At 47.2% G+C, this 26,999-nt stretch overlaps 1 protein-coding gene and 1 pseudogene across 9 annotated transcripts in view; one reads left to right on the top strand and one right to left on the bottom strand.

Moving 5' to 3' along the window:
- The window catches only part of rab27b (RAB27B, member RAS oncogene family), a 214,341-nt gene that overhangs the window by 99,394 nt on the left and 87,948 nt on the right, over positions 1-26,999 (bottom strand). Inside the window, exon 2 of one of the 9 annotated variants that reach the window (XM_068030708.1) lies at positions 14,010-14,218. The exons of the other annotated variants lie outside the window; for them this stretch is intronic. The gene's annotated coding sequence lies outside the window, so the exon portion shown is untranslated. The remainder of the gene's footprint in view (positions 1-14,009; positions 14,219-26,999) is intronic. 9 annotated transcript variants of the gene reach the window in all.
- On the top strand, positions 282-416 carry LOC137377776 (U2 spliceosomal RNA; annotated as a pseudogene).

Here is a 26,999-nt window from a genome sequence, read left to right as displayed (position 1 = left end):
GAGTAATATGGTATTGATGACAACTTCAAGTGCTACTTAAAGGGATACTCACCATTTAAAGGGATATTCACCATTTCAGGGTTGTTGCTGCTGGAGAAGTGAGGCAGGCCTCTAAAACACATTGGGAGACTTTCTGGGATACTTTTTTGATATTTCACCAACACTCGAGCAACATTTATTCTGGAAACCTTCAGAGGATTTCACCTAAAAAGAGTAAGGGTTGTGCTACTCCACCTCATAAGTCATCAGGAGAAAGGAAGTGCTTGGTCATCGCCATCTTGCTAGCTTCTCGGCCTTTTGGCTAAGATCAAGTGTAGTATCTGTTCTTATCAGTGCTTACTTGGCAGAGAAGAGACCATGATCATTGCCTTTTGATCCTGGGTAGGCTTTGAGTGAAATGGCTATAAACAATCTTCGAGCTTCAGGCCAGTGAGTGCGAAACACTGTTCAGGTGGTCGTGAAGGACAAGGAAGGAGATGCACCGCTTGATCGCACCTTCTTCATCAAGAAAATTATCCTCGATTGCTGCGGATTTCAAGCTACGGACATCTTCTGCCTGCAGGATTTTCCCAGCAGTGGATACTTCAGGAACGTGACGGGATGCATCAAGTTCCTGAAGGCGTTCAAGGAGAAAGGGGACCGGGCGCCACTGTCGATCCTCACAGCGGAGCCGCTCTTCATGCTTCCGTCACAACGGGACCGGGTGGTGACCATTCACCTCTACAACCCCCATGTTCCGGTGGTGGATGTACTCACCTTTCTCGCCAGGTACATCGAGGTGGCCGGCAGCAGCACTGATGTCAAGGACCCCTTTGGGATTTGGACCAGCAAGCGGCAGGTCAAGGTGACCTTGAAGGTCGATCCCAGTGGAGCCATCATCCACCCTCCCTCCAGCTTCGCTATCGGGGGAAGTCGAGGCTTCTTGGTCTACACTGGGCAGCCCAGAGTTTGCCGCACCTGTGGCAAATCTGGTCACGTGGCAGCAAACTGCAGCACGGTTGATTGCAAGAACTGCAAGGAGGAAGGCCATCAGACCAAGGACTGTAAGCAGACTAAGTGTTGCAACTTGTGCTGTGCGGCAGGCCACCTCTACAAAATCTGCCCCAAACGCTGCCTCAGTTATGCTCAGGCGGCAAGGTCCAAGGAAAGCCCAGGAGAAGGTTCGACTGAGGCGTCCGGTGCTGGAAAGGAGACAAGCAACCTTCCCCGCAGTGAGGAACTTCTCCCCGAGAAGGAGAAGAAAGGGGAGGCAGCTGAAACCAGCGACCCAGCACCTACCCTGCGCCCAGAAACCCCTCCTCCACAGACAGAATCAATGGAGGAGGAGGCAGCAGATGGACAAACAGGTCAGTGGCAAGTGGTACAAAGGAAAACCACAAAGAAAAGACCTCCAAAAGCGTAACAGGCCACCACCCAAACCAGTGGCAAGAGGAGGCTACCTTCTGAAACAGACTACAAAAGCTCCTCTTCACTGGACGGGGAAATGCTGGAACGATGGCCCCTTCAAAAGAGGCGGCAGAACTCCAAGGAGCAGGAAGATAAAGCCCCCCGGCCCCCGGGCACTGGAATCTGTGATGGGCCCGGCGTGCCCCAACCCCAAAGCGCCACACCGAACGACATGGCCAGCGCATCCCAGCTCCGGGACACCGAGAGCAAAGACACGTCTGGCGCACCTCAGCTCTGGGAAGCCGGGAGCAGTGACGTTTTCGAGGAGGAACAGAGGGAAGCAGCAGAGGACAACCCAATCCTTGCTGCCTACAAGACCCCCCCCCCAATGTCACCCCAGTGGCACAAACCCTGCATGAAAAACCAGGAGGGGTTTCTGAGCCCAACTAATATGAAACAGCTTGCGCACACTATGGGTATGCAGGAACATCCCGAAGGACTGGGACTAGCAAGGACAAATGGTATGGGAAGCAACAACCAATTTTGAAAAAAAATGGGTGTAAGGATTGTTTCCATTAATGTGCGTAGCATTAAATCCACCACGCGAGTTGTTTCAACCTTGGATTACCTCGCCAAGGTCAAAGCCGACCTACTGTTTCTGCAGGAGTGTGGAATACCACACCTCAGCACCGACAGGCAGTGGTCGCGATGGTGGTCCCACGGGCCATCGATCCGGTGAGGGGGTAATGATTGCCGTTCCTCCGGCCTGGGTATTCTGCTGCAGGGAGGTAACTTCACTATCTCCGAAGTTAAGGAGGTGGTGGGCGGTCGCCTCCTCGTAGCAGATGTAATATACAACAACGCTCCGCTCCGGTTGATCAACGTGTACGCCCCGGTACAACACAGCGAGCGGCTGACCGTCTTCCAGCAGCTCCCACTGCTGCTGGCGACGTCCAGGCCGGTCATCCTAGGCGGTGACTTCAACTATATCATCGAAGCGACTGGACGATCCGGCAGAGACGACAGCAAACTGGACGCTACGTCCAGATTCCTAATAGAAACAGTTAAAGATGCCAAACTGCACGACGTCTTCAGCAAACCTGCTGATGGAGCGCAACGCAGATACACATGGTCAAGATCGGACGGGTCTGTCCGTTCCAGGATTGACTTCCTGTTTGTGTCCCGTGCTGTCACGGTCGGATCCACCGACATCAAGCCGGTGTTCTTCTCCGACCACTGCCTCTTACTGGCCGACTGTCACTTACAGGATGACCAGCGGGTTGGCAGAGGGACGTGGAAGCTCAATGCTACACTGCTGACCCCAGAGAACGTTGAGGAACTCAAAAGGGATTACAAAGGTTGGAGGACCGTGAAACCCCTTCTTGAGTCTCCAGTTCACTGGTGGGAAGCGATCAAGGAGAACATCAAGAGGTTCTTTATCCTCAAAGGTGTTCAGAGGGTGAGAGAGAGACAGATGGAAATGTCCCGACTCCAGAAAAGTATGCAAAATCTGCTCCGGCTGCAGTCGATGGGGGTCGAGGTCAAGGAGGACCTCCAAGAGGTGAGGAGCCAGCAGGCCTCGCTCTTTGCCACGGAGGCATCCAAGATCATCTTCCAGTCCAGAGTCCGCTCCATTGAGCAGGATGAGACGTGCTCACGTTACTTCTTCCAAAAGGCACACAGAGAGAGCTCTGTTATCAGCAGCCTGAAGGAGGAGGATGGCTCGGTAACGTCTTCGCAGTCTGACATACTAAGGATCAGCAAATCGTTTTATGCTGGGCTGTTTGACGCAAAGCCCACAGACAGCAGAGCCTCCCAGTCCTTCCTGTCATCTATCACAGTGGTCTTAGATGACAGCACGAGGGAGAGACTGGACAAGCCGCTAACTCTGGACGAGCTGACAAAGGCCGTCGAGTCCTTCGAGACGAGTAAAACTCCCGGAAGCGATGGCTTACCGGTTGAGTTGTACTCGGCCCTGTGGGACTGGGTAGGCCCGGACCTGCTGGAAGTATATGAGAGTATGCTGCTGGCCAGCAGCATGTCAAAATCCATGAGGAAAGGCATCATCACCCTCATCTACAAGCGGAAGGGGGAGAGGGCAGAAATTAGAAATTGGCGGCCCATTCACTGCTTAATGTTGACTACAAGATTCTGTCCAAAGTCATAGCCAGTCGAGTCAACTGGGGAGGGAGTCTGCAATTGGATCAAACTGCTCTACACAAACATCAGTAGCGCAGTCACAATCAATGGGTGGGAATCGGAAGGTTTCCCGATCCAATCTGGAGTCAGACAGGGCTGTCCTCTCTCCCCGGTCTTGTTTGTTTGCTGTATTGAACCCTTTGCTGAGTCTATTAGGAAGGATGCGAGCATAAAAGGGGTGACAATCCCAGGCAGTGGAGGCACTCAGGTTAAAACCTCCCTGTACATGGATGATGTCGCTGTCTTCTGCTCGGATCCGCTGTCTGTGCATAGACTGATGAGCATCTGCGACCAGTTTGAACTGGCCTCGGGAGCCAAATTTAAACACGGCAAGAGCGAGGCCATGTTCTTTGGGAACTGGGCTGACCGATCCTTTGTCCCCTTCACTGTCAGCTCAGACTACCTGAAGGTGCTGGGGATATGGTTCGGAAGGGCCGGGGTGTGCACCAAAACCTGGGAGGAGTGAGTAGCCAGGGTACAACACAAGTTGAGCATGTGGGGGCAGCGATCTCTCTCCATTGTGGGTAAGAACCTGGTCATCAGGTGCGAGGTGCTCACGTTGTTGCTGTACATGGCGCAGGTCTGGCCCATACCCCACTCCTGCACTGTGGCGGTCACCCGAGCCATTTTCCGCTTCATCTGGGGATCCAAAATGGACCGGGTCTGGAGGGACACAATGTTCAAACCTCTGGATAAGGGCGGGAAAAATGTACCCAACGTCGCCCTCATCCTGATGACTACCTTTGTGTGCGGCTGCATCAAGCTCCAGTACGCAAACACCAAGTGTCACTACGTGCTGAGGTTCTATCTGTCCCCGGTGTTGTGAAAGATGGGCCTGGTCACATTGCCGCGGAACGCTCCATCCAGTTGGACCGTGCCATAGCACCTATCCTTTGTGGAGCAGTTTCTGCGGGAAAACACCTCTGACCACCGATCCATCAGTCAGTGGTCTGCCAGGAATGTCCTCAAGGCCCTACGGGAAAAGGAGATGGTGGATCCTGTCGGATGGTTCCCCGAGCAGACCGCCAAAGTCATTTGGCAGAATGCCTCATCACCAGAACTTTCAAACAAGCACCAAGATGTAGCTTGGCTGGTGGTGAGAAGAGCCCTCGCCGTCAGATCCTTCCTGCACGCCCGAAGTCTCGCTCCCTCCGCACAATGTCCCCATGGTGGCTGTGGTGGGGAAGAGACGGTTGCCCACCTACTCCTGGAATGTGTCTTTGCAAAGCAGGTGTGGAAAGAGATGCAGTGGTTTTTGTCGAGGTTCATCCCAAGCAGCTCTGTAACACAGGAGTCTGTGCTCTACGGGCTGTTCCCAGGGATGCACACTGAGACAAACATCAACTGCTGCTGGAGGACTATCAATTCGGTGAAAGACGCCCTTTGGTCTGCCCGAAACTTGCTGGTCTTCCAGCGCAAAGAGTTGTCCACGACCGAATGTTGCAGACTGGCACATTCCACGGTCCAGGACTACGTGCTGAGGGACGCTTGGGGCAGCCACAGCAAAGGCTCAATGGGGAAAGACCACTGTGTAATGTCCTCTCACCAAGCTGAACTGAGGGGCTGGATCTATGGATAACCCCTCGAACTGTATTGGGAAAATTTTGTCCCCCGTAAAATGTAAAAATGTACCTGGCACGACAAATGTAAAATGGAAGGGTTGTGAGGCAACTCATGATTGTATTGAAGGAAACTGATCACCTATGCACTGTTTGTATTTTTTGACTTGGTGCTGTTTGAAACGGTTTGGTAATGTATTTTTTACAGATTTTTATGAATAAAGTATATTTTGGAAATAAAAAAAAAATCGTCATCTTGCTAGCCTCCCCCTTGGTCTGAACAAGGAATAATGCCAGGCAAAGAGACAGGAGGATGAGGTAGCATCGTTGCGCACTGTGGCTGGAGGACATCTCTCCTCCTCTGGGTTTCCTCCTACAGGACCTCCAGTGTCACATCCAGTTACCTGCGTGCCCTCTCCCTTGCTTCTGAGCTATCCTGCAACATGCTGCTGTGTGCCAGCCATAGCACTCCACACCTTCAGCAGAAGTGGATGTGAGGAGTCCACATATATTACTCCACGAAAACTAATTGGCACTGGAGTGCTAAATCTGTAAGTTTCTGGTTAGCACTCAAGGCACATTCAAATTATTCTTTTTTTTCTTTTTTCTTTCTTTTGGGGCTCCTTATCTCGAGAGACAATGGATACGCGCCTGGAGGTGGTCAGTGGTTTGTGAAGCAGCGCCTGGAGTGGCTATAAAGGCCAATTCTGGAGTGACAGGCTCTTCCACAGGTGCTGCAGAGAAATTTGTTTGTTGGGGCTGTTGCACAGTTGGCTCTCCCCTTGCGCCTCTGTCTTTTTTCCTGCCAACTACTAAGTCTCTTCGACTCGCCACAATTTAGCCCTGTCTTTATGGCTGCCCGCCAGCTCTGGCGAATGCTGGCAACTGACTCCCACGACTTGTGATCAATGTCACACGATTTCATGTCACGTTTGCAGACGTCTTTATAACGGAGACATGGACGGCCGGTGGGTCTGATACCAGTGGCGAGCTCGCTGTACAATGTGTCTTTGGGGATCCTGCCATCTTCCATGCGGCTCACATGGCCAAGCCATCTCAAGCGCCGCTGACTCAGTAGTGTGTATAAGCTGGGGGTGTTGGCCGCTTCAAGGACTTCTGTGTTGGAGATATAGTCCTGCCACCTGATGCCAAGTATTCTCCGAAGGCAGCGAAGATGGAATGAATTGAGACGTCGCTCTTGGCTGGCATACGTTGTCCAGGCCTCGCTGCCGTAGAGCAAGGTACTGAGGACACAGGCCTGATACACTCGGACTTTTGTGTTCCGTGTCAGTGCGCCATTTTCCCACACTCTCTTGGCCAGTCTGGACATAGCAGTGGAAGCCTTACCCATGCGCTTGTTGATTTCTGCATCTAGAGACAGGTTACTGGTGATAGTTGAGCCTAGGTAGGTGAACTCTTGAACCACTTCCAGAGCGTGGTCGCCAATATTGATGGATGGAGCATTTCTGACATCCTGCCCCATGATGTTCGTTTTCTTGAGGCTGATGGTTAGGCTAAATTCATTGCAGGCAGACGCAAACCTGTCGATGAGACTCTGCAGGCATTCTTCAGTGTGAGATGTTAAATTATAGATTCACAGAATCATGTTAGTCATTAATTACACTGGAAATTGCAACCTAAATCCAGACCTTCAAACAAGCATTTTTTATTAACAAAAGGCCCATTTAATGCCTATTTTCGCTCTTTAGCCAAAATAACCACCCGAATCTCTCAAGTCTCTCTTCATAGCTAATTCTTCATCCTTGATGAATCAATGCTGTAGCTTTCCATTGCTTTTATATCTTTCCTATAATGAAATGTCCGAACGTGTATGCATTGTGTGCAGTTCAGACATCCTATTAAAGAACAGATATAAAAGCAACTCACACCTTAGGTTCAAATCTGATACAGTAATGCAGTATCCTTTTAAACTATAGTATGGTATCAGTATTGGATTTAAATTTAAATCCCCAAAAGATGAATATGCAACCTTCTGATCTAAGCGTATGAATATTAACAACTGGACAATTCCCTTCAGTAGGAACAAGTGTCAAATGGCTTTTTTGCATGTTTTGATCCATTCTAAACTTGCACAATAGTATTTTGTAATTTGCGCCATTGGATGGTTCTGACTCATAAGGAAAGTAACTTCTGACAATAGCGCACCCCTGAAACAAAATAATAAAATAAATTCTCTAACCAGTGTGACTTCCACTGTTCAAAGATAACAAGGAACCATTTCTTAATTCATCAGACAAATTCATCAACAAAATACAAGGAACTGTAAACTAGAGCAGCAGTCTTCATGAACAGGTGGAATATTGGTTTCTAGAATTGAATACCAGAACAGATGTTTGTCTCCTGAGTGAATATATATTGCCATTCATTGCTATCTAATTTTTAAATTAAACTCAACAGTGTATTAGTGTAGTTTTAAACAGGTCAGTTGAGAATTAAGCTAGTTACTCACCTATAGATTTCATTATAAAAAAAAATTGTCTGGTTTCATGTTCTCAGCTAACAAGTAAGGCAACATCATTTAAGCTAAGAGTCATTGTGAAGTATCATAGCCAAGGGGTACACCTCTCCCTCCTCAGTTAGGAATGTTTAACAGAAAAGTATTTCAGGGAAACAGGTTGGCCCTTTAATGCTGGGTCAAATTTCAATTGTTAGCCAATACACATTAGTTGATGAACTTGCTTTACATTATAAATCAAAAGTATGCCAAGACACACACACCACACCTCTTTCTCATTCTTTAAGCACAACGTATCATCCAAAAGGCTTGATGAACTTGTTTGTGCGAACGGCAAAAATCACTGGGGCAGTACTCTCAACTTTTTGAAGGAATTTTCAGCTTATTTATGAGAGGGATCTTAGTGCTAGCAAATAGAACTCTGTCCTATTTCAAATACTCAATATCATCATCAAGCACAGGTAAAGCAGTTAGATGCCATGAAATCTCCTTCTCCTTCACCTCAAAGCTATGTCTCATTTAAACCTTAGTGTAGCAACATTGTGACATTTTCAATTTTTCATACTGTGGTCTCTTTGGGTCAGAGCACAAATTATTGCTCAACAAGGGATGATGGTGTTTTGTACGTTCATGTGCATTAAGAAGGGGGTTTGAACCTTTCAATTCCTCAAGAGATAATACAATGGCGAGCCAGGCTGAATATAGAAGGTTCAGAGCAGAACTGAAAAACAAATAAGAGAAACAAAGAGGGAGTATGAAAAGAGAATGGCAGCTAACATAAAAGGGAATTCGAATGTCTTCTACAGACATATAAATAGTAAAAATGTGCTAAAATGAGTAGTCGGACCGATTAAGGACCAAAAAGGGGATTTGAACATGGAGGCGGGGGAATAGGTGAGGTGCTAAGTGAATACTTTGCATCTGTCTTTACCAAGGAAGAAGTTGCTATCCAGGCCACAGTGAAAGAGGAGGTAATTAATAAATGAAAAGGATTCATAATTGATAAGGAGGACGTATTATATAGGCTGTCTATAATTAAACTTGATAAAACACCAGGACCAGATGAGATGCATCCAAGGATACTGCGCAAAGCGAGACTGAAATTGCGGAGGCAATGGCCATAATTTTTCAGTCTTCCTTAGACTCAGGAGTGGTGCTACAGGACTGGAGAATTGCAAATGTTACATCCTTGTTCAAAAAAGGGTGTAGAGATAAGCCTAGCAACTACAGACCAGTCAGTTTGACCTCAGTGGTGGGGAAACTTCTAGAAAGAATGATTTGGGATGAAATTAATAATCACATGGACAAATGTGGGTTAATTAAGGAAAGCCAGCACAGATTTGTTAAGGGAAAATCATGTTTAACTAACTTCCGAGAGTTTTTTGAAGAGGCAACAGTGAGAGTTAATGAGGGCAATGCAGTTGATGTGACGTACCTGGACCTTCAAAAAGCATTTGATACAGTGCCACACAACAGCCTTGTGAGCAAAAATATAGCTCATGGAATAAAAGGGACAGTAGCAACATGGACAAGAAATTGTCTGAGTAACAGGAAATAGAGAGGAGTGATTAATGGATGCTTTTCGGGCTGCAAGAAGATTTTTAGTGGGATTTCCCAGGGGTCAGTGTTGGGACCCTTGCTTTTCCTGATATATATTAATGACCTAGACCTTGGTGTACAGGGAATAATTTAAAAATTTGCAGATGATATGAAACTTGGAGACATTGTGAACTGTGAGGAGATTAGTGCAAAACTTCAAAAGGACATAGGCAAGTTAGTGGAATGGGCAGGCAAGTGGCAGATGAGGGTCAATGCAGAGAACCGTGAAGTGATTCATTTTGCAAGGATGAACATGGAGAGACAATATAAAATAAAGGGGTGCAGGAGCAGATGGACATGGGTATATATGTGCATAAGTGGCAGGACAGATTAAGAGAGCAGTTAGAGTCATAGAGTCGTACAGCATAGAAACAGGCCCTTTGGCTTACCGCGTCCATGCCGACCATAATGCCTATCTATACTAATCCCACCTGCCTGCATTAATTCCATATCCCTCTATGCCTTGCTCATTCAAGTACCTGTCCAGATGCCTCTTAAATGTTGCTACTGTTCCTGCCTCCACCACCTCCTCTGGCAGCTCATTCCAGATACCCACTATTCTTTGTGAGAAAAATTTACCCCTTTGATCCACTTTAAACCTCCTCCCTCTCACCTTAAATCTATGCCCTCTAGTTTTAGTCACCCCGACCATGGGAAACAGACTCTGGCTATCTACCCTATCTATGCCTCTCATAATTTTATATACCTCCATCAAATCTCCTCTCAGCCTCCTTTGCTCCAGGGAAAACAGATCCAGCCTATCCAATCTCTCTTTAAAACTCAAGCCCTCCAAACCAGACAACATCCTTATGAATCTTTTCTGCACCCTCTCTAGCTTAATCACATCTTTCCTGTAGTGCAGCGACCAGAATTGCACACAGTACTTCAAATGCAGCCTAGCCAACGTTATGTACAACTGTAACATGACGTCCCAACTCTTGTACTCAATGCCTCGGCCGATGAAGGCAAGCATGCCATACACCTTCTTCACCACCCTGTCTACCTGTGTTGCCACTTTCAGGGAACTATGTACTTGCACCCCAAGGTCTCTCTGCTCAACAACACTCCCCAGGGCCCTGCCATTCATTGTATATGTCCTGCCCTGGTTTAACTTCCCAAAATGCATCACTTCGCACTTGTCTCCGTTAAATTCCATTTGCCAATCCCTTGTCCACTTTCCCAGTTGATTTATATCCTGTTGTAACCTTAGACAGCCTTCTTCACTGTCCACTATAGCACGAATTTTGGTGTCAACTGCAAACTTACTAATCATACCTCCTACATTCACATCCAAGTCATTAATATATATGACAAACAACAGAGGGCCCAGCATCGATCCCTGCGACACACCACTGGTCACGGGCCTCCAATCTGAAAAACAACCCTCCACTACCAGTCTCTGCCTCCTATCACCAAGCCAATTTTGATCCAATTTGCTAGCTCACCCTGGATCCCATGTGTTCGAACCTTCCGGACCAGCCTACTATGTGAGACCTTGTCAAAGGCCTTGCTAAAGTCCATGTAGACAATGTCCATCGCCCTGCCCTCGTCAATCCTCTTGGTCACCTCCTCGAAAAACTCAAATCAAATTCGTGAGACATGATTTCCCACACACAAAGCCATGCTGACTATCCCTAATCAGACCATGCCTTTCCAAATGCATATAAAACCTGTCTCTCAGAATCCCTTCCACCAACATTCCCACCACTGATGTAAGACTCACCGGCCTGTAGTTCCCTGTTATCCCTGCTGCCCTTCTTAAATAAAGGCACAACATTAGCTATCCTCCAATCTTGCGGTACCTCACCCGTGGCTAACGATGATACAAAAATCTCTGCCAGGGCCCCAGCAATCTCCTCCCTTGCTTCCCATAGCATCCTAGGATACACCTGGTCAGGCCCTGGGGATTTATTTACCTTAATGCGCTTCAAAACCTCCAAAACCTCCTCCTTTGTAATGTTAATATGCTCCAGGATATCGCTGTTCGCTCCCTTGAACTCACTAGCTTCCATGACCTTCTCCACGGTAAATACGGACGAGAAATATTCATTTAAGACCTCGCCCATTTCCCGTGGCTCCACACATAGCTTGCCACACTGATCCTTAAGGGGACCTACTCTTTCCCTAGCTACCCTTTCACTCTTAATATACTTATAGAATCTTTTAGGATTCTCCTTTATCTTATCTGCCAGGGAAATCTCATGGTCCCTTCTCGCCCTCCTAATTTCCTTTTTAAGTGTACTCCTACATCCCCTATACTCCTCGAGGGACTCGCTTGATCCCAGCTGCCTATACCTGACATATGCCTCCTTCTTTGTCCTGACCAGACCATCAATATCCCTCATCAACCAAGATTCCCTAAACTTGCCAGCCTTGTCCTTCCATCTAACAGGAACATGCCGGCCCTGAACTCTTCCTATCTCACTTTTAAAAGTCTCCCACTTGCCAGACATCCCTTTACCTGTAAACAGCCTCTCCCATTCAACTTTTGAGAGTTCCTGTCTGATGCCATCGAAATTAGCCTTCCCCCAATTTAGGACTTCAACTTGAGGACCAGCCCTATCCTTTTCCATAACTATCTTGAAGCTAATAGAGTTATGGTCACTGGTCCCAATGTGCTTCCCCACTGACACATCAACCACCTGCCCATCCTCATTTCCTAAGAGGAGGTCGAGTGTAGCCCCTTCTCTAGTCGCGCCATCCACATACTGCTTCAGAAAACTATCCTGGACGCACTTAACAAATACTTCCCCATCTGATCCCTTAGCACTAAGGCAGTCCCAGTCAATATTAGGGAAGTTAAAATCACCTACTATTACAACCCTATAATTCCTGCACTTATCTATGATTTCCCTACATTTATGCTCCTCCACTTCCCTCTGACTATTGGGGGGCCTATAGTATAATCCCATCAAAGTGATCACCCCTTTCTTATTTCTAAGTTCTACCCATATGGCCTCGCTGGACATTCCCCCTGGGATATCCTCTCTAAGTACTGCCGTGATGTCCTCCCTATTCAATAGTGCAACTCCCCCTCCTCTCTTACCTCCACCTCTGTCACGCCGAAAGGATCGGTACCCCGGAACATTGAGCTGCCAGTCCAGCCCATCCCTCAACCACGTTTCCGTAATAGCTATAACAGCAGTTCTGTAATAGCAGTTAATAAAGCATACAGTATCCTGGGCTTTATTAATAGGGCATAGAGTACAAGAGAAAGGAAGTTATGTTAAACTTGCATAAGACACTAGCTCGGCCTCAGCTTGAGTATTGCGTCCAATTCTGGGTGCTACACTTTCGGAAAGCTGCAAACGATACTGGAGAGAGTACAAAAAGATTCATGAGAATGGTTCCAGGATGGGGAACTTCAGTTATATGAAGATAGATTGGAGAAATTGGGACTGTTTTCCTTAGAGAAGAGAAAGCTGAGAGGTGATTTGAGAGAGGTATTCAAAATCATGAGGGATGTGGACAGAGTGGATAGGGAGAAATAAAAACAAGAAATGCTGGAATCACTCAGCAGGTCTGGCAGCATCTGTGGAAAGATGCTGCCAGACCTGCTGAGTGATTCCAGCATTTCTTGCTTTTATTTCAGATTTCCAGCATCCGCAGTATTTTGCTTTTATTATTGTGGATAGGGAGAAACTGTTCCCACTTGTGAAAGGAGCAAGAACAAAGGGCACAGATAGAACAAAGAACAAAGAGCAAAGAACAGTACAGCACAGGAACAGGCCATTCGGCCCTCCAAGCCTGCACCGATCTTGATGCCTGCCTAAACTAAAACCTTCTGCACTTCCGGGGAGCGTATCCCTCTATTCCCATCCTATTCATGTATTTGTCAAGATGCCTCTTAAACGTCGCTATCGTACCTGCTTCCACCACCTCCCCCGGCAGCAAGCTCCAGGCACTCACCACCCTCTGTGTAAAGAACTTGCCTCGCACATCCCCTCTAAACTCTGCCCCTTGCACCTTAAACCTATGTCCCCTAGGAACTGACTCTTCCACCCTGGGAAAGAGCTTCTGACTATCCACTCTGACCATGCCGCTCATAACTTTGTAAACCTCTAAAATGTCGTCCCTCCACCTCCGTCGTTCCAGTGAAAACAATCCAAGTTTATCCAACCTCTCCTCATAGCTAATGCCCTTCAGACCAGGCAACATCCTGGAAAACCTCTTCTGTACCCTCTCCAAAGCCTGCACGTCCTTCTGGTAGTGTGGCGACCAGAACTGCACACAATATTCTAAGTGTGGCCGAACTAAAGTTCTGTACAGCTGCAGCATGACTTGCCAATTGTTACACCGACCGATGAAGGCAAGCATGTCGTATGCCTTCTTGACTACTTTATCCACCTGCGTTGCCACTTTCAGTGACCTGCGGACCTGTACGCCCAGATCTCTCTGCCTGTCAATACCCCTAAGGGTTTTGTCATTTACTGTATACTTCCCACCTGCATTAAACCTTCCAAAATGCATTACCTTACATTTGTCCGGATTAAACTCCATCTGCCATTTCTCTGCCCAAGTCTCCAACTGATCTCTATCCTGCTGTATCCTCTGACAATCCTCATCACTATCCGCAACTCCACCAACCTTTGTGTCGTTCGCAAACTTACTAATCAGACCAGCTACATTTTCCTCCAAATCATTTATATATACTACAAAGAGCAAAGGTCCCAGCACTGATCCCTGCGGAACACCACCAGTCACATCCCTCCATTCAGAAAAGCACCCTTCCACTGCTACCCTCTGTCTTCTATGACTGAGCCAGTTCTGTATGCATCTTGCCAGCTCACCTCTGATCCCGTGTGACTTCACCTTTTGTACCAGTCTGCCATGAGGGACCGTGTCAAAGACAAGATTTAAAGTAATTGGCAAAAGAAGCAAAAGTGACATGAGAAAAAATTTCTTCACGTAGCGAGTGGTTACGGTCTGGAATACGCTGCCTGGGATTGTGGTGCTGGCAGGTTCAATCGATGCATTCAAAAGGGAATTAGACTGTTGTCTGAAAAGGAAGAATGTGCAGGGTTACAGGGAGAAGGTGACGGTACGGCACTAGGTGAATTGCTCATTCAGAAAGCCGGTGCAGACACAATGTGCCGAATGGCCTCTTTCTGTGCGGTAGCAATTCTGTAATTCTATGAAGAGATTTAGCTCACCAAATAACTGAAGTATTGTAAGGGCTTCCCTCACTATTGTGCTACACAAAATTCATGCTAAAATTGATCCTCAGTTATTTCCAATAATGCCAGTTCTCAAGGTTATCTTTCAACAAGGAAAATAACTATTCAGAGTGAATTATTTTAGTTTAAACATTCAACTTAATAGTTAGAAACAGTGATACATTCAAAAAGGCACATAAGGCATAAAATGCATTCAGGTAACCACACCAAAGGCAAGAAATCTTGCTTTCTTTTTTATTCATTTATCTCTAATACCAAAGCAGAGCCAAAGAAATGCTAGTGTGTTACTATGAGGTAACATTGAGATCTGCTTTAATAACTGCTGGATTACATCTCTTGAAGAGGAGTCCAAGCACTAGGTGTCGATTGCTCCAGGTGTCTAATTCACAGATACGGAGCATAATCCACTTAGTGGCTAGTGAGTAGAATGAGCCTTCAGTCCATTTGTGCATGTTGATCTAGTGCTTGTGACATAAGGATTTAACTTTGATGACCCATCTTAACACATTTGGTTAAACCTTGCTGGAAAAATAACAGTTCATTCAGAATGCACCCTGTTATTAATGCATTGAGCCACCAGAAAATTCAGGGAATTAAGAGATAAGCTGTGAGTTGCAAATCTCCAGAAATTGCTGGTTGATTTACACTGCGTCCCTATTTGCTTTGCACAAATGGCATAGCACTCTTAGGCTTCATGTAGGTTTTAACAACTTGCTGGATATGCTCATTCATTATCCATTAAACTCGCTACAGAAAGTTAGAGCTGATGATTAAGAGTATTAGTACCCTTTTAAAGACATGATGATTGTTAATGCAATTTAAACTGTTCAATTTCATGCCTGCATCTAATAAATTCTTCTTCGAGATTTCAAAAATACTTTTTTTTTTAATTTTCCTTTCTGTCTCTTTTTCTCAATCCAATCTTTCCTTCCCCTTTCCATACCTGATTTGATTCCAATTCACCCTCCTTCTCCATCATTCATAGAATGATAGAGAGATACAGCACTGAAACAGGCCCTTTGGCACACTGAGTCTGTGCTGACCAACAACCACCCATTTATACTAATCCTACATTAATCCCATATTCCCTACCTCATCCCCACCATTCTCCTACCACCTACCTACACTAGAGGCAATTTATAATGGTCAATTTACCTATCAACCTGCAAGTCTTTGGCTGTGGGAGGAAATCAGAGCACCCAGTGGAAACCCACGCAGTCATAGGGAGAACTTGCAAACTCCGCACAGGCAGTACCCAGAACCAAACCCGGGTTGCTGGAGCTGTGAGGCTACGGTGCTAACCACTGCACCACTGTGCCGTCCTCTGCTTCTTTCTCAATCTTTGAATCTGATTTGTTAAGATACCATTGAACCATAGAAAAATTACAGCACAGAAGGAGGCCATTCAGCCCATCATGTCTGTTGGATACACTGTTGGTCCCATCATTCACAAAGATGCCCTATTGCCCTTGCCACCCTGTTAGCAGCTCACACTTCTAGCAAGTTATGGTGGAAAAAAAAATTCAAGCTGAAGGGTGTAGCAAAAAGTCTAACTAAAGGTGCACGCTGTGAGATGCCCCACTCCAGTGAGATTTGGTGTTGTTTAACAACTGAATGACCCAAAATATTATTGCTAAGTTCGCAACAATCCTAAACTTGCAGGAGTTTTATTCATACCGCATGCCAAAGTTCTAAAGAAAAGCTATGCTGAAAAGATCTTATCTTCCAAAACCATGGTAGAGACAAAACTAGAGTACTGCAACCTCTTGAGAAAGCTAGGACTCGGACATGAATCCATCAAAATTTCCAAGAAATAAGAAAATAGCTTGGTGCCACAAACATGATAGACTGCAAGAGATTGACTTTATGTGTAAGCATTAAGACCAGGAGTCCAACTATTTGTAGTGCGAGAAATTTAAGGCCAAACAAAACTTATGTATTATATACTAAGGTTGGTACATAGGCTGTAAATTTTATTTAAATCCCATTCTCAGTAACTGCAGTACCTATTTCTCATGTAGGTGGCACTATTCAGAAGTATATCACTCAATATGCATATCATTGAAATTGTTTATCAGCCGCCATTTTTTCTCAGCAACATTCTAATATTCAAAATAAGGTTCTGGACAAAAATTTAAAAACCAAGAATTGACTTATTTCACAATAACGTTGATTACATTTATCTTTGGAATTGTCTTTTTTGTCTTTTCATGTCTTTAATACTTGAAGGCCTCAGCCTTTCCCAAAAGCTTTATATGTTTACCCAGAACGATGACTCTATGAGCTGAATTTGGATTGTATGGTCTGAGTATGTACGAACCTTGAAAAATAAGAGGACAAATATCAAAAGCTTTCATAAAGTAAATTTATGTTCAGTGTTTTTGCTGTGTGTGTGTGAATGAGCAAAATAAGCAACAGTATTCTAAATACACAGATGTTGCAGTTTTTGTTTTGTGTTTTATTAACTTTGAAAAGCATATTAATCTAAGGGACAGTGAGAGAGAGAGGTGTTAAAGGCTAGGGTGGAAATTGTAATTTTCAACAAAAATATTGGCTGAATTTTGAAGCCAGCTAATGATTTCCACCTCTCAGAAAAGGTCAGTGCTAATCACACAGACCTCTGACAGAAATTCTAATTTCTAATGCCTATGAAACAAAGACTTGAACAGAGTGAAAGGCAGATCAGCAGGTTTTTTTCTTTATTCTAATTTGATTTATTTAAAAAAAACTGAAAACAAAACAAAGAGATCTAGGAGGGAAACGGGTAGTGAACATAGGAGAGATATGGGAGTGAGAGTCGGATTGAGAGGGGAAGAGGCTTCCAGGCTCTTCCTAAACTCCTACCACCTGCACTTGGGAGAGAGTGGATGGAGGGCTAAGAATGGTGAGAAATACCAAAGCAAGGGTGGAGGAGGAATTCAGGGACTGAACGGGTCATTCCAAGGTAAGGTTAATGATGGGAGAAAGTAATGAGGAGGTAGGAGCAGGGGTGTGGGAAGCTGAAACAAAAGGTGACGTGATGCCAGCAAGAATGGAGAAGCACTGGTCATTAGAGAGGGAAGGGAAAATGAGTGACAAATTCTCCCTGCATCCCCCACCCGCCTGCAGCCATTGGTGTCACCTGCCGCACCAAAAATATACCAACTGCCACCTCCCACCTGATAGTGAATGAGAAAAGAAAAGGTGAGGGAGAGAGGCAAAAGAAGATTTTTGGAGATAAAGCAATAAAGGAGAGAAGGAAACAGAAAAGGAAATGAAAAATCAGCAACGTAGATCATGTGGTGAGTTGCATGCTGGGGCATTTCAATATCCAACGGGTCCTGTAAGAAGTACAGGAACCTAATTTAAATAACGTGCTCTGCTATCAGCGTAATTCAGGTGCGTACTCCTGGCATCAACGTACCTATCTGCACCAATATTGCAGGTGATGCACTTCTCGCTTATAATGTGCCTGTGCTTCCTGCCTGGCATTTGGCAAGGTTAGGAGGCCGTCGAATGGCTGTGCGACTTACAACAGGAGGAGGGCAGGCTCTCCGCTCAGGGGGCCAGGAGGCCCTCCAGACAAGCGATCAGAAAGCAGTGAGAGCAGGTGGTGTTGGAGGTCAATGCTACCAGTCAGGCTCCGAGGAATTGGATGCAACGTCACAAGATGTTTAATGACCTCACACCAGTGGTCAAGGTCAGTGAATGTATCCTCACATCCATATCCTATCAACACCTTCACACTCACCTATCAATAATCTCTATCAACTACAACTCAAACTGCACACATTAGCACTGCTGCAGGCCACACACTCACATCGTACAGCTTGCACACACTGCCAGCTATTCACCTGTGGCAGGCACATCAGCCAAACACATTGCACCAAACTGAGTGACACACTTCCCTCTCTTTTGCAGGACAAGGTGTCCCATAATAGACTGCATAGCATCAGGGAGGTGTGGGGGGTAGCGGGTAGTGAGTCACGGCTGCGTGTGCTGACCCCCATGGAGGAGACGATGCTGGGAATAATTGGAGTGGCCGTCATTGAGGCCATGGCCAGCAGCATTGCTGAAGCCATCCATGATGACACAAGAACACAAGAAAATAAGAAAATAGGAGCAGAAGTAGACTATATGGCCCATCGAGCCTGCTCCACCATTCAATACGATCATGGCTGATCTTGGGCTTTAATTCCACTTTCCTGCCCGCTCCCCATATCCCTTGATTCCCTTAATGATCCTTCCGCCGTATGACGGTATGTTCCTGTCTAATGCACCATCTCAAATCCCACTTCACCCTCATCCCACAATGTGTTGTGATGCAAAAGCTGCAGATGATGTAACCATGCACCTCTTGCTTTCCCCCTCCCCCCCACCCCCCCCAACCCCATCCCAACACTTCTCTTGTGCATTTATGCTTTCAGATAGCCAAGAACTGCCACCTAGCCGCCAGTGGTGCCTGGGGCTGAAGGCCTAGCAGGAGAGCAGACCGAGGAGGAAGCAATACTGTCACTCAATCTGACACTCGCAGCCAGCAGCTGAGATACTGGCACCACACCAACTTTAGAGGGAAGTAAAGAGGCGGGATCGGCATGTGGTAAGAACATATGAAAATAAGAAACAGGAGCAGGAGTAGGCCAGATGGCCCCTCGAGCCTGCACCGCCATTTAATAAGATTCTAGCTGATCCCTGACCTCAACACCATTTTCCTAACCGAACCCCAAATCCTTTAATTCCCTTAGAATCAATCGATCTCAGCCTTGAATGTCCTCAATAACTGAGCATCTACTCCCTATAGATAAAGAACTCCAAAGATTCACAACTCTCTGAGTGAATAAATTTCTCATCATCTCAGTCCCAAATGGCCGTCTCCTTATCCTGAGACTATGCCCCCTAGTTCTAGACTCTCCATCCAAGGTAAACAACAATTAACCTATCAAGTCTTCTCATAATCTTATATATTTCACTGAAAACAACTCTCATTCTTCTGAACTCCAGAGAGCACAGGCCCATTCTACTCAATCTCTCCTCATAGGACAAACCTCTTAACACAGGAATCAATCTAGCGAACCTTTGTTGCATTCCCTCTAAGACAAGCATATCCCTCCTTAGGTACGGAGAGCAAATACTTGGTGTATTGGCAGGTCTACCAGAGAGCCTATTATCTCTGTCAAGGAGCATGGAGGAGTCCAGCTCTAACTTGGCACAGGGCTTCACACAGATCTTGATGCATATCCTTTCCAGCAAGGAAATGGTGGCCAACTCCATGAGTACACTTGCAAATGCAACAATGATGCAGCATCTGCTGTCTGATGTCTCAGCTTTCTTTGCAGCACAAGCAGAAGTAGGGCAATGTCTGAGTGCTGTAGTGGAAGCTTGGACTGAGGTCATGAAATCTCTGCTTGTTGTCCAGCTTGGTGCTATACAGGCACAGACTGCTGCCATCATGGCCGCAGACACCAGTGCTGAAAGGGGATTGCTGGGTGTCACAGCAGCCCAACAATCTGTCCTCCAGCAGATTACTAGGATTGCTGAGGCACCACACTGGGGAGTGACAGTGTCTCCGTGGAGCATGAATCTACTGTCCTCTCTCAGGATGCCACTCTGCCAGTGCCCTTGCTGTTGCCTGCCAGCCAGCCAGCCCAGCTTGCTGCCAGCCATGGTGAGTTGCTGCCGTCTGAAACTGGGTCCGCAAGGCCCGGAGCTGTTCGAGGGCATCCCGTAAGGCCATCTGCAGTCTCCCCAAGTGAAAGTCAGCAGCCTTCCACCAGCCATGCTGCAGCCACTGGCATAGTACTGTGTAGGAACACTCAGCCCATCAAAGGCACCTGCAAGGCAGGGACTAAGGGAATGCACAAAGGCGATTAGTTGGGTGGACTAATGTATGTGTTGTTGGATAAAATTGGTATGGAATGGTTGTTTTGTGTTGTCTTTTATTTCAGGATTGTGCCCAATAGGACACACTGACTGTCCGTCACAGAGGGATAGGAAGGTGAGGAACTGTTAAATAATGGGAATCTGGGGTTTCATTCAAGGGAACTGGCGTCTGATGATACACTCTCAGATAGCCCGTGGATATGCCAGCTACCCGTGAAAAGTGGATATGCCAGCTGCTGCCTCCCCTCATCCTCCTCCTCCCCTTCTTCCTCCGCCTCCTGAGGTGGTAGCCAAATCCTTGGTGGCAAAGGTTGCGCCCTCAAGATGGCTGAGTTGTAGTGGATGCAATTGACCACCATGAATCGGGACACCCACTCCGACAAGTGTTGCAGTCCAGCTCCCAAGTGATCCAGGCAGTGGAACAATTGCTTCAGCACCCTGACGGTCTGCTCGATGAGTGCGAGCCACACGAGTGTGGTCGTGTGGTGGAGGGCAGTCATCAGGCAGTTGTAGATCAGATAGCCCAGGGTTGTACAACCTTTTTGGGCAGAGGGCCGCATTATGATTTTTGCTCGGCCCAGGGGGCGGGTGACCAAATTTCGAAAGATAAAAGACATTAAAAATTTATCCTATGAGTAAACAAACAATAAATGTGCATTTTTGTGGAGAAGATTTAAATGAGAAGACTAGTTTATTGACTTACTTTCTCATCACTATAGTGAAAACTGATTTAATGGCATACCTGGCATTGTTTTTGCTTGCATAAGTAGTCAGTCTCTGCCCACACACCTGATGTAGCGATGCAGAGTATTCTGGATAGATGTCCAGCTGTCATGACAGACTTTGACCTCTCTCCCCGCTCTCCCCACGCTCTGTGTGCATGTGTCTCGTTCTCTCTTCCCTTCCCCACTCCCCTCTAGGACTAGGGGACACAGATTGGAAATTTTGGGCAAGAGATGCAGGGGAATATGAGGAAGCACTTTTTACACAATGGGTGGTGATGACCTGGAACTCGCTGCCCACAAGGTGGTGGAAGTGGATCCGATCAATGACTTCAAGAGGAAGTCGGATGGCCACCTGAGAGAAATAGACTTGCAGTGCTATGGGGATTGAACAAAGAACAAAGAACAGTACAGCACAGGAACAGGCCATTCGGCCCTCCAAGCCTGCGCCGATCTTGATGCCTGCCTAAACTAACACCTTCTGCACTTCTGGGGCCCATATCCCTCTATTCCCTTCCTATTCATGTACTTGTCAAGATGTCTCTTAAATGTCGCTATCGTATCTGCTTCCACCACCTCCCCTGGCAGCAAGTTCCAGGCACTCACCACCCTCTGTGTAAAAAACTTGCCTCGCACATCCCCTCAAAACTTTGCGCCTCGCACCTTAAACCTATGTCCCCTAGTAACTGACTCTTCCACCCTGGGAAAAAGATTCTGACTATCCACTCTGTCCATGCCGCTCATAACTTTGTAAACCTCTATCATGTCGCCCCTCCACCTCCGTCGTTCCAGTGAAAACAATCCGAGTTTTTCCAACTTCTCCTCATAGGTAATGCCCTCCAGACCAGGCAACATCCTGATAAACCTCCTCTGTACCCTCTCCAAAGCCTCCACGTCCTTCTGGTAGTGTGGCGACCAGAATTGCACGCAATATTCTAAGTGTGGCCTAACTAAGGTTCTGTACAGCTGCAACATGACTTGCCAATTTTTATACTCTATGCCCCGACCGATGAAGGCAAGCATGCCGTATGCCTTCTTGACTACTTTATCCACCTGCGTTGCCACTTTCAGTGACCTGTGGACCTGTACGCCCAGATCTCTCTGCCTGTCAATACTCCTAAGGGTTCTGCCATTTACTGTATACCTCCCACCTGCATTAGACCTTCCAAAATGCATTACCTCACATTTGTCCGGATTAAACTCCTTCTGCCATTTCTCCGCCCAAGTCTCCAACTGATCTCTATCCTGCTGTATCCTCTGACAATCCTCATCATTATCCGCAACTCCACCAACTTTTGTGTCGTCCGCAAACTTAATAATCAGACCAGCTACATTTTCCTCCAAATTATTTATATATACCACAAACAGCAAAGGTCCCAGCACTGATCCCTGCGGAACACCACTAGTCACATCCCTCTATTCAGAAAAACACCCATCCACTGATACCCTCTGGCTTCTATGACCGAGCCAGTTCTGTATCCATCTTGCCAGCTCACCTCTGATCCCGTGTGACTTCACCTTTTGTACCAGTCTGCCATGCGGGACCTTGTCAAAGGCTTTACTAAAGTCCATATAGACAACATCCACCGCCCTTCCCTCATCAATCATCTTCGTCACTTCCTCAAAAAACTCAATCAAATTAATAAGACACGAACTCCCCTTCAAAAAGCCATGCTGTCTCTCGCTAATAAGTTTGTTTGTTTCCAAATGGGAGTAAATCCTGTCCCGAATAATCCTCTCTAATAGTTTCCCTACCACTGACGTAAGGCTCACCGGCTACAATTTCCTGGATTATCCTTGCTACCCTTCTTAAACAAAGGAACAACATTGGCTATTCTCCAGTCCTCTGGGACCTCACCTGTCGCCAATGAGGATGCAAAGATGTCTGTCAAGGCTCCAGCAATTTCTTCCCTTGCCTCCCTCAGTATTCTAGGGTAGATCCCATCAGGCCCTGGGGACTTATCTACCTTAATGCTTTGCAAGACACCCAACACCTCCTCCTTTTTGATACTGAGATGACTGAGACTATCTGCACTCCCTTCCCTAGGCTCATCATCCACCAAGTCCTTCTCTTTGGTGAATACTGATGCAAAGTACTCATTTAGCACCTCACCCATTTCCTCTGGCTCCACACATAGTTTCCCATCTCTGTCCTTGAGTGGGTCAACACTTTCCCTGGTTACCCTCTTGCTCTTTATATATGTATAAAATGCCTTGGGATTTTCCTTAATCCTGTTTGCCAATGACTTTTCATGACCCCTTTTAGCCCTCCTAACTCCTTGCTTAAGTTCCTTCCTACTGTCTTTATATTCCTCAAGTGCTTCATCTGTTCCTTGCCTTCCAGCCCTTACAAATGCTTCCTTTTTCTTTTTGACTAGGCTCACAATATCCCGTGTTATCCAAGCTTCCCGAAACTTGCCAAACTTGTCTTTCTTCCTCACAGGAACATGCTGGTCCTGGATTCTAATCAGCTGACGTTGATTGAGCCAGAGAGTGGGACTGACTGCATAGCTCCGTGGAGAGCATGCATGGACTCAATGGACAGAATGGCCTCCTTCTCTGCTGTTAGTAAATTACTCTTTGATTCTCTCTCCCCCCTCTCTCTCTCCCCACCTCTGTCTCTCTGTCTCCCTCTCGCCCTCCCTCTGTCTCCCTCTCCCACCTCTCGCTGTCCCTCGCCACCTCCTTCTCTCTGTTTTTCTTTCCCCCCTTCGTGTCTCCAGTGTTCCCCGCTCTCTCTGTCCCTGCTGTCTCTCTGCTCCGCCATCTCATTCTCCACCCCCCCACCCCGTTCCCCCCTCTCACTGTTCCACGCTCTCTCTCTGTCTCTCTCCCCCTTTCTCTTTATCTGTCCCCCTTTCTCTCTCGCTCTCTATCCCCCCTCTCTGTCTCTCTGCCCTCTCTCTCTCTCTCTCTCTGTCCCCACCTTTCTCTCTCTGTTCCCCCCCTCCCTGGGCCCCATTTCTCTCTCTCTGTCCCCCTTTCTCTCTCTCTCTATGGCCCCCTCTCTCTCTGCCCCCCCTCTCTGTTCCCCCTCTCTCTGTCTCTCCTCTCTCTCTCCACTCTCTCTAACACAGTTGCAGAGAGTGGAACGCTCAGCAGATGGTTGGTCAGTTCTTTTTAAAAAGATCGCAGTCAGTTTCACAGCTGACAGCTGCTGACATTGGGAACAGACTCAGGGTTTTCCGGCAGGCTTTTTAAAAAAAAAAGTGAGAACCCACCGGAAAAGCCCAAATATGTTGCGAAACGAAACAGCTGTTTCGTGTGGAGATGTGCGAAGGCCCTTATGTGGCCACTTAAGGGCCTTGATTGGCCTGGGGTTGTCGGCCCGTTTCTCACCACCACCCCCCCGGCCCTCGTAAAGTAGGGCAGAGGCGGAAGCAGGTCGGGAAGGCCTCCCGGAGTCTCCCGCTCAATTTTATGACACCCACCCCCGCCACATCTGGCTCGCTGGGGTGGCGTAAAATTCCAGCCAATATTTCCACAAACTCAGCAAAAGCAAATAGACAGTAAAAAAAAACAATTAACCTGCAAGTTGGATGGTAATGTCTTTAAACAGCACTGGTGGGGAGGGTCTTTGTGCTGCTGAAGGCAATGTGCACCTGTGTGTGTTTAAGAGAGGGCGATAACTACAGCGATGAGGTCAAAAATATTTAGTTGGGCGCAATGATCTGCCTAGTCTGCATACTTCCGGTGCACGCACATAATGCCTGCACTGACACCCTCAACAACATGGCGTTTGACATGACAATGCGCAGGGGCAGTGCGAATGCCATTTTTCACCTAAACCAGCTGCCATCTTTCTTTCTTTTTCTTTCTTTTGGGCCTCCTTATCTCGAGAGACAATGGATACGAGCCTGGAGGTGGTCAGTGGTTTGTGAAGCAGCGCCTGGAGTGGCTATAAAGGCCAATTCTGGAGTGACAGGCTCTTCCACAGGTGCTGCAGAGAAATTTGTTTGTTGGGGCTGTTGCACAGTTGGCTCTCCCCTTGCGCCTCTGTCTTTTTTCCTGCCAACTACTAAGTCTCTTCGACTCGCCACAATTTAGCCCTGTCTTTATGGCTGCCCGCCAGCTCTGGCGAATGCTGGCAACTGACTCCCACGACTTGTGATCAATGTCACACGATTTCATGTCGCGTTTGCAGACGTCTTTATAACGGAGACATGGACGGCCGGTGGGTCTGATACCAGTGGCGAGCTCGCTGTACAATGTGTCTTTGGGGATCCTGCCATCTTCCATGCGGCTCACATGGCCAAGCCATCTCAAGCGCCGCTGACTCAGTAGTGTGTATAAGCTGGGGGTGTTGGCCGCTTCAAGGACTTCTGTGTTGGAGATATAGTCCTGCCACCTGATGCCAAGTATTCTCCGAAGGCAGCGAAGATGGAATGAATTGAGACGTCGCTCTTGGCTGGCATACGTTGTCCAGGCCTCGCTGCCGTAGAGCAAGGTACTGAGGACACAGGCCTGATACACTCGGACTTTTGTGTTCCGTGTCAGTGCGCCATTTTCCCACACTCTCTTGGCCAGTCTGGACATAGCAGTGGAAGCCTTACCCATGCGCTTGTTGATTTCTGCATCGAGAGACAGGTTACTGGTGATAGTTGAGCCTAGGTAGGTGAACTCTTGAACCACTTCCAGAGCGTGGTCGCCAATATTGATGGATGGAGCATTTCTGACATCCTGCCCCATGATGTTCGTTTTCTTGAGGCTGATGGTTAGGCCAAATTCATTGCAGGCAGACGCAAACCTGTCGATGAGACTCTGCAGGCATTCTTCAGTGTGAGATGTTAAAGCAGCATCGTCAGCAAAGAGGAGTTCTCTGATGAGGACTTTCCGTACTTTGGACTTCACTCTTAGACGGGCAAGATTGAACAACCTGCCCCCTGATCTTGTGTGGAGGAAAATTCCTTCTTCAGAGGATTTGAACGCATGTGAAAGCAGCAGGGAGAAGAAAATCCCAAAAAGTGTGGGTGCGAGAACACAGCCCTGTTTCACACCACTCAGGATAGGAAAGGGCTCTGATGAGGAGCCACCATGTTGAATTGTGCCTTTCATATTGTCATGGAATGAGGTGATGATACTTAGTAGCTTTGGTGGACATCCGATCTTTTCTAGTAGTCTGAAGAGACCACGTCTGCTGACGAGGTCAAAGGCTTTGGTGAGATCAATGAAAGCAATGTAGAGGGGCATCTGTTGTTCACGGCATTTCTCCTGTATCTGACGAAGGGAGAACAGCATGTCAATAGTCGATCTCTCTGCACGAAAGCCACACTGTGCCTCAGGGTAGACGCGCTCGGCCAGCTTCTGGAGCCTGTTCAGAGCGACTCGAGCAAAGACTTTCCCCACTATGCTAAGCAGGGAGATTCCACGGTAGTTGTTGCAGTCACCGCGGTCACCTTTGTTTTTATAGAGGGTGATGATGTTGGCATCGCGCATGTCCTGGGGTACTGCTCCCTCGTCCCAGCACAGGCATAGCAGTTCATGTAGTGCTGAGAGTATAGCAGGCTTGGCACTCTTGATTATTTCAGGGGTAATGCTGTCCTTCCCAGGGGCTTTTCCGCTGGCTAGGGAATCAATGGCATCACTGAGTTCCGATTTGGTTGGCTGTATGTCCAGCTCATCCATGACTGGTAGAGGCTGGGCTGCATTGAGGGCAGTCTCAGTGACAGCATTCTCCCTGGAGTACAGTTCTAGGTAGTGCTCAACCCAGCGGTCCATCTGTTTGCGTTGGTCAGTGATTATGTCCCCTGATTTAGATTTGAGGGGGGTGATCTTCTTGATGGTTGGCCCAAGAGCTCTCTTCATGCCATCATACATTCCTCTGATGTTTCCGGTGTCTGAGGCCAGCTGAATATGACTGCATAGGTGTTGCCAGTAGTCGTTTGCGCAACGCCTAGCTGTTCTTTGTGCAGTACTTCTGGCTGCTTTAAGTGCTGCGGATGTTAAATCGCTGGGGGCTTTCTTGTAGTTCAAAAGTGCAATGCGCTTAGCGGCTATGACAGGTTCCAGCTCTTCATTATGA

This window comes from Heterodontus francisci, chromosome 1, assembly GCF_036365525.1.
Source record: "Heterodontus francisci isolate sHetFra1 chromosome 1, sHetFra1.hap1, whole genome shotgun sequence".
NCBI lineage: Eukaryota > Metazoa > Chordata > Chondrichthyes > Heterodontiformes > Heterodontidae > Heterodontus > Heterodontus francisci.
The sequence above is the reverse complement of the archived record's forward strand: the minus strand, read 5'-3'. Positions and strand labels throughout refer to the sequence as shown.